Genomic DNA, 10,555 nt, shown 5'->3' with positions numbered 1-10,555 from the left:
GGGAGGGAGGGAGGGAGGGAGGGAGGGAATATACTAGATGCCTGGGAAAGTCAGGTAAGAGGGAAAGGGATGAGAAGTGCCTAGAAGTTTCTATAAGATCAGGCACTGCCAGATTAATAAACGTCCTCAGAAACACTCTCAGCCAACCCAAGAGGAACATTCCCAGTCTTCAGCCACTCTGGTGAGGCCAGCATTGCAGAGGGCCTCGTTGCCTCCCACTTTAACAGCTGCTCAGTACAGTAGGAACAGCCTCCAGCCTCCAGCTCCTCCTGTTAAGAGGCAAGTTGCTGTAATTCTGAAATCTCATAAGGTTAGAATGTCGGATAACAAGAACTCAGCAGGCTGGGGAGACGGCTCGGTGGCTCGGGTGCTGGCCTTTCAAGTGAGCTGGGATCCTTAGCACCCATGTAAATTCATGCGCAGGGTAGCAGTCCAGTCGGCAGCAGGTAGAGACCCGGTCTCCAGAACAAGTTGCCTAGCTAGGCTCACAGAACTGGCAAACTCGCTTTAAATAAGAGACCATGCCTTACTTAATAGGTAAGGCATAGTGCAATGGAGGAAGACAGCTGACTGTTAACCTCTGGCCTATCCGTGTATGACTGCATGCCCACAAATGAGCACCCACACACATGTGGACGGGAGCACACATACACACCACATACACATGCACACACACACATGTACACAATCATGTGCAAAACAAAATGGAAAAAAAAAAGCCCTCTCTGATCAACATCCACCACTCAGCTCTGTAGGAATTTTTATCCTCTTGGAATAGAGGACGCTTGCCTATAGCTGCTATGTCCAGTAGTATCGGCTGGTAGCGTGACACAGGCAGCCAGAGTCAGAGGTGAAGGTGTCACTGTGGCTGCTCTGTTTCTGGAGAGAATGTTCTGTGTCTGTCCCCTTGTTGCTGTGTGAGTGAAGTTTTCTCTAACTCCGCTACTGTGCACAGGTCACTGCGATCGCAGGGTTGTGTAGCCTCCTTAGTGAGTCCCCTCAACATCTTCCCTCTGTGACCGTCCATCTTCACATGACACGTGTCTCTTCCATTCCTCTTTTAGGACCACTCATACTGCATTGGGTGCCACCCACCTCCTGCATGACCTCACTTTAACTTACATCTTGGTTGCACAAAGGAAAAGATCCACTTCCTTCAGAAGAACTGAAGGTCAGACTAACACATCTGTCCGTAAGAAATAGGCAGGGACAAACCACAAGTTCTAACCCTAACGGGGTTAGAATGTTCTCACATTGGTGAGATGTTCTCACATTCCCATTTCATGGACCATGGTGAATGGCAGGCACATACCAGAGGAGAGTACCATGTCTCACTCTTTGGCTCTGATCTTTACAATGCATTTATTTTTAAATCACATATATATGTGCATGCCAGTATGTTGTGACGTGCACATAAGAGTGCAGGTGCCCACAGGATCCAAAAGACTTCCCTGCAGATAGAGTTCTGAGGCAGTTGTGAGCTGCCTGCCATGGTTGCTGGGAACCAAACCCAGGTCCTCTGTAAGAACAATAGGCTCTTTTAACCATTAAGCCACCTCTCCAGTTCCCCAAGGGATGTGTCTTTCCTCAGAATGACTGTCTGGGCCTGCTATTTGTTTGGAACACCTTTAGATTTATATGTCATTAGCTTTTTACCTGTTCTGTCTAGCAGGCATAAAAGGAACAGCTATGACCTGCTATAATGTAACCTTTGTCTCCGCACACGCAGATCCCGCTAGAAATGAGCACACTCTCCTCCGAGACCTTTTACCCAGTACTCTCCTTTCCTTGACACGTATCAGTTCAAGGAAGATCATGTATAGATTGTTCAGGAGAACCCACTCTAAGGCACACAGCATTCTGACTGCGTATGCACTGTGCCTGACTGCTGAAAACCTAAGGCGGCATGCAACAGAAAGTGCTCCTTGAACAAATACCGCACTCCTTTCTGCAAGCAGCAGCACAAACACCTAGCGCTGCTTGTTGATAGCTTATGTGGCAGCCCCTGTGTTGATTGGTTTGTATGCGTTATTTTGTTGAATCCCTGAAATGAGCATAGTATAATGATTATTCCCATTTTACACAGGACGTGGGTAACTAAGCATCTTGCATCTTGTTGCATCGCTTGTTAGTAACAGAGGTGGGATTTAAAAATCACATATGATTCTAAAGCTCATGAAATATATTTATCAAAGATGTCCACAGTGACTCTCACCAATCTAGTGTTCTCTGTGTGTATAATGTGTGTATTGTACATGTACATGTATGCTTCATATTCTCTTGAAACATTGCCTCTCACTGACTCTGTACCTGGGTTTGAGGCAGGCATAGGTGGTACTGGAGGCTTGAGACCCCATTGAAATTTGGTTCTTCACATACAGTTCCTCTTGTGTTAATGCACTTAGCAACCTAGTTCCTTCACCTGCAGGCTCTGTGCACACACACACCCTCCAAGCAGTACACCTAGCAACCTCAAGCCCCTACCAGCACCAGGCTACATGTGCTCTTACATATAATTTTCCGTACCCCTAGTAACAGTCTAGTTTACAATTTCAGTTTAAGTGTATTTCCACTGTATGGGAGTGTGAAAAATAAAAAGGCCCACCTAGCCTGAAGTGGTTTTGGGGTGTCCTCTAGTAAACTTTAGGCACAATCCTCTGTTTACTCTCCTATGCCTATGCATAATGGGGCATGCATATGATTAAAACCAGATGTATCTGGGAAGGGACATATGCAGCAGGAAAAATGAGTAGTATGTGATGTTATCTATCAATCAAGACAGAGAATCATCCAATCTGTCCCTAAGTAACCAAACTCGCTGAACTCTTTTCAGAAGAAAGCCCTGAACATTAATAGACCATGAGCCCCTCACTCATGTGGCCCACCACTGGTCCTTTCAACAGTGTGTCCCTCTATGCTCTGTACTATCAATTTGCTCCGAAGAAAACCATCTTACTTCTTTTGCAAATGTGTGAGCTCTTCTTTTCAGTTTTTAGGATAAGCAACCAAAACCCTGGAAACACCTGGATTAGACCCTGATCATGTTAACAAGCTGGCAACTGGCAAGACCCAACAATCTTCCAGTCTCCAGCCCTCATCCCTTCTGCCTAACCCCCAGATATTTACCTGTTGCTAGAGATTTGAACTCAGGTCTTCATGCTTGCACACAAGCCCTCTCGGCCACTGAGCTCTCTCCAGCTCCCTTCTCTGACCTTTTGTTTTCTGCATCCATAAACCTCTCACAAGAAAAGCAACCCAAGTTCAGGTACATAAGGAGAATCTAATCGACTGTTCTTGTTGGGGGGTTCTATTATTACGACAATACACTGAGAATAAAAGAACCCTGAAGAGGAACAAGTTTATTTCACTCACACTTCCGTACAACAGTTCATTGTGAAAAGCAGTTAGGGCAGGAACTCAAACAGGGCAGGAATCTGGAGGTAGGAGCAGTGCAGAGGCGGTGGAGGAGTGAGGCTTGCTGGCTTGTTCCTCAGTGGGTGGTTTCCTTAGCCTGTTTCTAACACCAGCAGCCCAGGGGTGGTTCCACCCACTATGGATTGGGCCTGCCCCCATTTCTATTAAGAAATTGCCCTATAGTTTGCCTACAAATCAATCTCGTGGAGGTAATGTCTCACTTTAGGTTCCCTCACCTCCGATAATTATAGCTTGTGTCAAGTTGACATGAAATTAGCCAACACATGGTCCAAACCCACCTCAATGGTCCCATGTTTTACTGTTGATCACTAGATAGCGCTATGCCAATTTTCCTCTTCAACCCATCTTGAGCCCTTCCAAAATACATTCATGAACTCTTGGTCTCTCTTTGGGCCTTCGAAAGTCCAAATAGATTACAAAAATAGAACCCGAGTGAGGCCAAGCAAACATAACTGGGTCTGTGCACTAACCCATTCAGTTTTTCTTTGGGCTTTATGAAAAACAAAACTGTTCCAAAGAGATTGTTGACAACGTTGAATCAACCATCTGCTGATACACAACAATACAGTCTTGGAGCTGTGTGAATGTGTTTTAACCCATAAAGGTTACGAAGGTGATCATCAGCATCACCACAAGATAATTTATTATTTACCTCATTCCAGGTGAAGCTATGGTAGCTTTTGTAAGATAATGTCTACCCTCTACAGACTATGTTCTGGAGTGTGCTCTCTGTGAGTGTACAGTCAACCTTGTGGGACTTTCAGTGATTTGTTTACTTATCAAACACATGTTTACTGTTGGCCTCTAAAGTCCTGTCCTTTGTTAGGCATGGTGCATATACCAGTGAGACAAACGCCAAGACCCCCAGCTGCTGCCGTGTAAGTATGTTGCAAGTGCGTGGTATCAGGTGTGTGTGTGTACATGTGTATGTGTGTGTGTGTGTATGTGTGTGTATGTGTGTGTGTATGTGTGTGTGTGTATGTGTGTGTGTATGTGTGTGTGTGTGTTGTATCCAACCAGTTTCCATTACTTGAAAATTCCCTCTTAGTCTATTCACAAAAAATGAACTCAAGGTTTCAAAATTGGTACTTTGTGGCTCTTCTGCATCATTTGAAACACAGAATGGTTCGACTTTGGGTCACCCAATATATCCAGTCTGTCTTCTTAATTTAGTTTTCATGTCTTAAGTGATTTTTCTCTTCAGTCTTCTTGGTACCATAGCTTCGCACTTTTTGTGGTGATTCTGACACTTTTTGTGCTAAGTGCTGCGTATGAGCTAAACTACAGGATGACTGAGATGTATCTTATTGAGAAAATAAGTGTGCCGGAGAAGGCTGGCTGGGCAGGAGTCATACAGTGCTGATCGTCATAGTTCCGTGTTAGCGGATTCACAACAGCTATTTAACGAGGCATCTTTAAAAGGAAAACAACATGAAACAGGGCTGTGTTCACTGAACCTGAAGGAAAGCAGAAACAAACCAACCTGGGTTTCCCTTGGTGGCAATGGCTTCGTATTTGCCAGTGCAGTCTTCTACTGTGAATAGCAAGCACTGGCTATGTGTGTTTGTGCCGGAGTGTAGCTGTGCATGTATTAGACTGTATCATTACAGTTGACCCTGAATAGAACTGCCATTTCAGACATCCCTGTGGCTGCCGGGTGAGCTCTCGAATGGAATGAGCCCTGTGCACACAGGAGGAGGAGGCTTATGGAGTAAGGGAAATTCTGACTTGTAGTCCAAATTCCCTGATTCTGGCATCTTTCCTGTAAAGCAGGAAGATACAGGATGCAGAAAGGAATGAGGACCCTATCTCTGTGCACTAGGAGCATTCACAGAGCTGAGGGAAAGGAGGCCTCACTGCTCGTCTCCAGGGTGACTGAGAGAGGACAGAATCAACTGCATTGTGATGGGCTTTAGAGGTGAACTTCTAGAGATGGTGAAGATCTTAAAAAGAATTTCTTCATGATTTTTCAGCCACCATCTGTTCCCTGCCCCAACCAGAACTACATTACCTTGATGATTACGAAAATATTCCTTATCCTGTTTGGAGATGGAGTAGAGCACTTGAGACATGTGGCTGGCTGGCTACCTTTCCACAGAGCTGGCTGGAAGGAAAGGGTTGGAGAAAAGTGGGGTAGCAGAGAAGAGACAGCAGTTAGACTACTCCTAGAGCTCTCCAAAGAGAAGCAAGGAGATTCCATTAGCATTCAGAAATGACTCTAAGATTCGTAGTATCTGAGGTCCATGGCCTTATAGCCAGCTGTGCAAAAACACATAGAAACGGGAACGGGACCCCTAAGAACCGCTTCAGGAAGCTCTCTTGATCAGGACTTGTGAAAGATGTGGAGACCAACCTAAAGGACTTTATTTTCCCACCAGAGTCAGAAATCAGGAAGACAACTCCTAGGCAGGAGGGAAGTTTAGCTTGTAAACACCTAACACGGAACCACTCAGAACGACTCAATGGTGCTTTTGTTCTCTATCGGGAAATGATCTTTTTATTGAGAAAGGTATAATAAAAAGAAGCTTAGAGAGCTGAGAAACCAGAGAGGAAGCCCTGCAGCCTTAACACTCTGATAAATGCTGAGATAATGAGAGCAGTTAGGAGCTCGGTGTGTGGGGGCTGGGAGCCAGGCTCATGGAAGAGCCTGGGCACCAAGAGAAAAGGCTCATCTCCAAATGGTCTGATGTATGAAAATCGGGGACAGGGAGAATCTGAGGAAGGCAGGCAAGACGGTGTTTATTCCTGGCTAAAAATTGGAACCTGCCATTAAGCAATTGTAGGCACAAGCACCAAGAGCAGGTGGTACTAAGCTAAACACATTTTGTCTTTCTGTGTGACAGCTACTAGTAGTGGTAGTAGTAGGTAGACCTGACCCACTATAAAAGGGGCTGCATGCCCCTCCTCTCTCTCTTGCCTCTCTCTCTTGCCCTCTTGCTCTCATGCTTCCTCTCTCTCCCCATTTCCTCCCTTCTCTCACGTTACTAGCCTCTACTTCTCCACTCTCTCTCTTCTCTCCTTCCCTCTCTGTCTCTCTGTCTCCCTCTCTCTGCCTTATTCTACCTCTACTGCCTTCTTAACTCCTCTCCCCATGCCCTGAATAAATTCTATTCTATACTATACCGTCCTGTGACTGGTCCCTCAGGGGGAAGGGATGCCTCGGCATGGGCCCGCTGAGACATCCCCTTCTCCCATATCTCACCACACCCCCCCCATAGAACATATCTTATATCTCTTTTTTTTTTTATATATAAACACATCATCTAATGCAGTAACTCAGATCTAGAAATTCTGCAGGTTTGCATCCCACCTCCGCTACCAAAAGAGATCCACGATCGCTAGCCCAGATCTGGTAGCCCCACCCCCCAATGGTCAGAGCAACCGTCCACATGGTCCCAAGGATTTCTTGAGCTCGAAGCTGCCCCTGTGCTGCCCTGACCCTCGTTTTAGAACTTTTTACCTTGTGTGAGATTTCCCTCTCCTTGGAGACGGGTTTCTTTCTCGCGGCTAAGAATTCCAGGCAGGGCCTGGACAATTGTTTTCGGACTCAGCCACACTGGCTCTGAGTGTTAGACTTCCATCTCCCCCCTCCCTCATTTGTGGCCTGCTGCAGCTGCTAGTTCAGCCGGTTTGCCTGAAAAGCAGGTCTGGCTCCGGCCCCTGCCAGGGACTCTGCCCCCTCCCCCGCCCCTCCCAGCCTCTCTCTCTCTCTAGGCTCTGCATCAGATCAGTCTCGCCTGGACCCTGTGCTCGGCTCCCTCAGCCAGTTTGTGCTCCACTGGTCCCTGTTTGAGTTTCCACCTCCCCACCTTCCTGCACACACGAGGGACCCCCTCCCTTTCTCCTTTTCTCCCTCTCTTTCTCTCTCCCCCGGACTTACAGTAAAGGCTAGCAGTGCTGAGCAGCACAAGCGTGTTGCTAGGATACGAAACTTTGGGTGATTCCTTTTACCCACCCACTGAGGACTTCAACAGCCAGAATCACCAGGCCCCGACCCGCTGACCACCTGACCAGAGAGAGGTGCCTCAGCCACCGCTGGCCCATAGCATGGTTCTGCCCCCACCCACTGGCCCTGGGGTTGTAACCTGTGGGCCAGCCACTACCGCCACCAAGCCTGCAATGTGCCTTTTCTGGGCTGAGGGGTTGGTGTTTCAATGCGGAGTCCTTATGACCGGCCTCCTGACTGACCCACGAGTTAAGACTTAGACCCTTGGGTGACTTCTCTTCTTGAAAGCAGTTCCTAAATCCCTCGAGCTCTTGCAGCTGGCACAAAATTCCTGGTACTAGGTTGAACCGCCTTCTGATGATTTCTGGGAAATTGCTGCCATAGCCCCTAGTTATTCACATGATGACCTGAATTTCTAGCTTGGCTGTACACTGACCTCTTCTCGGGATGTAGGCATAAATAGTTCAGTAACATTCCCATCACTCAACGGGTGCTGCGATGTATATTTTCAGGGAACTTCACACATACTGCCAGCTGTCTGGTAAATGGAAAAAGGCCCAAATGTTTACCTATCCATGCTCCCACACCCCTGGCCTGTTCTCACGGCCTGCATGCTCAGTTTGTGTCACAGGCCTGAACCTACCTGGACAAACTCATTTTCTGTCACCACGATCTTATGCTACTGCTGCCAGCTTTCTTGTTCTGGTCCTAGCCTAGAGAAGTAGAGGCTGGCCATGATCACGTGGGAAGAGGGGGATGGGAATGGGGAGAGAGGAGGAGTAAGAGGGAGCAAGAGAGCATGAAAGAGAGGCAAGAGAGAGAGGAGGGTCAAGCAGCCCCTTTTATAGTGGGTCAGGTCTACCTGGCTGTTGCCAGGTAATTGTGGGGAGGAGCATACCTGGCTGTTGCCAGGCAACTGTGGGGTGGAGTTTAGACAGAATACTAGCAGTAGGCATACAAAGAGACAGATGCCAGTGCTCCTGAATGACTTTCAAAAAGTGAAATCCAGGACTTCCAACCAGTCTGCTCAAAGTAAGGGCACAAATGTTCGCAGCAGCATTACTCTACAGCCGAACAAAAGAGAAGCAGGGAGCTGGGTAAAGTGCTTATCACATAAGTGTGAGGACCTCATTTGGGGTTGGCAGAGTCCACATAACAAGCCAAGTGTGGCTGTGTACCCAACCCCGCCGTGTCCCTCCTCCCCCTGGAGAAACGGTAGGAAGAGGGAGGAGACAGAGACAGGCATATCTCCAGTTAGTGAATCCAGCATCAGTGGCAAAAGCCTGTCTCAGAAACCAAGATAGCTAGGGAAATGGCTCCGCAGTTAAGACCACTTACTCTATCAGAGGACCAGAGTTTGCATTTCAACACCCACACTGAGCAGCTCACAAAAGAACCTGTAACTCCTGCTCCGAGCTATCTAACATCCTTCTTTTGAAGAATCCCTGTACACTCGTGTGCACAAACACAAGTAAACATGCCTCTCTCTCTCTCTCTCTCACACACACACACACACACACAGACCATATAAAGCATTAGAAAAGGTAATTTAGAGGACAATAGAAGATAGCACTTGATGTTGATCACCAGTAGCCACATGACTGAACACATGTGTATATTCACCCCCACACTTGCACAAACATGTGCATATGCATATACCACACACACAGATACAAATGGAAATAGTTCAAGTGTTCAGTGTGTAATGAGTAAATAAATGTGGCATAGTCACATTTTGAGATGAAATATGCATTTACAGTATGAAAATGTCAGCCAATGAAAGAACAGCCAGGAGAAAATGTGCCCTATCCATGTAATGGAATATGCTCTTGCAGTAAGAAAGAGTGAGGTGAGGCGCTCTAAAAGACTGACCAGACTTCAGGATCATTTTCCCTGAGAGAAGAAAGTCCCAGAAGATGGTACAGTGTGCCATTTCATTTCTTTATATGAAGGACCCAGAACAGATAGATTTAGGGAGAAGAGGAGGATTTGTTGCGGCCAAGCTAGGTTGAGAAGACAGGAACAGCTCTGTAGGCAGCCGCTTGGACAGTAAAATCCAAGATGGTGCTGGTTCCCAATACACTATAGCAATAGACGATTCCACTGCGCATGCGCCCCTCCCGAGCGGGTGTATGCTGCGCATGCACCTCTCACGAGCAGGTGTATGCTAATGAGGGTTTGCCGGGGAACAATCCAGGAGGACTTGGCAGCTCAAGCTCGGGTATATAAGGGGCTGTCTCCAGCCATTCCATGCCACTCCACAGAAGCAAGCAGACCTGCAGCACCTAGGAAGAAGAAGAGGTAAAGAAGAAGAAGAAGAAGAAGAAGAAGAAGAAGAAGAAGAAGAAGAAGAAGAAGAAGAAGAAGAAGAAGAATGAGGAGGAAGAGGAGGAGGAGGAGGAAGAGGAGGAGGAGGAGGAGGAGAAAAAGAAGGAGAAGGAGAAGAAGAATAAGAAGGAGAAGGAGAAGGAAAAGGAGAAGAAGAAGAAGAAGAAGAAGCAGCAACATCAAGAAGAGCCAAGAAGAGCTGTGCCATCAAGAAGAGCTGTGACACTTAAGAACCTAGGAGAGCTGTAATACCTAGGTACCTTAAAGAGCTGTAACACCTGGGTACCTAGGAGAGCTGTAACACAAAAGAATATTCCTGAGTAAACCGTGGAGAGAAGAAGTCTCGGTGTTTTGTCGTTATTGCTGCCATCCGGGCAGCAAGGCGCCGTACAAGTGGTGGCCTGTACGGGGACTTCATGTCAAAGTGACCCGTAGGAGACTCCAGAACTCTCAACGGAACAGGGCGATCGATCGGAAAGTGCTCGGGAAGTTGAGCCCCCAATGAAAGTTCCCAGTTAGGGACAAGTCTGTCTTCAGAGCAGGAAAGTGCTCGGTAGTTGAGCCTCAAAGTTAAAGCTCCCGGTTAGGGACATAAAGTCTGCCTTTAGAGCAGGGAAAGTGCTCGGTAGTTGAGCCTAAAGGGGAATGCTGAGGAGAGGGGAGCCCCGAGTGAGTGGAGCAGCCTCGTAAGCTTGTTGCTATTGTAACTTCCGCACCTGGGCCAGGAGCTTAAGTAACTGGCTCCAGAGAGTGGCAGAAGGCATAAGATTAGAGCTGCAGGGAGAAGGAAAAGTAACAAAAGTAAACATGGGCGCTTTGTTTTCAATTTTTCTGGCTCTTCTAGAG

General features: G+C 47.2%; 1 long non-coding RNA gene across 2 annotated transcripts in view; it reads right to left on the bottom strand.

The window, feature by feature from the left end:
- LOC116069758 overlaps window positions 1-8,185 on the bottom strand; it is a 13,896-nt gene extending 5,711 nt beyond the window's left edge. Inside the window, exons 1-4 of one of the 2 annotated variants that reach the window (XR_004110128.1) lie at window positions 8,025-8,185; window positions 7,818-7,919; window positions 5,447-5,539; window positions 3,345-4,848 (exon numbers count right to left, since the gene is read on the bottom strand). This is a non-coding gene — a long non-coding RNA (uncharacterized LOC116069758). Of the gene's footprint in view, window positions 1-3,344; window positions 4,849-5,446; window positions 5,540-7,817; window positions 7,920-8,024 lie in introns of those variants that run through there. The other variant, XR_004110130.1, reaches the window with a different exon arrangement.
- Window positions 8,186-10,555: the final 2,370 nt, after the last annotated feature.

The sequence above is a fragment of the Mastomys coucha genome, unplaced genomic scaffold (genome assembly GCF_008632895.1).
Source record: "Mastomys coucha isolate ucsf_1 unplaced genomic scaffold, UCSF_Mcou_1 pScaffold1, whole genome shotgun sequence".
NCBI classification, from domain to species: Eukaryota; Metazoa; Chordata; class Mammalia; order Rodentia; family Muridae; genus Mastomys; species Mastomys coucha.
The sequence above is the reverse complement of the archived record's forward strand: the minus strand, read 5'-3'. Positions and strand labels throughout refer to the sequence as shown.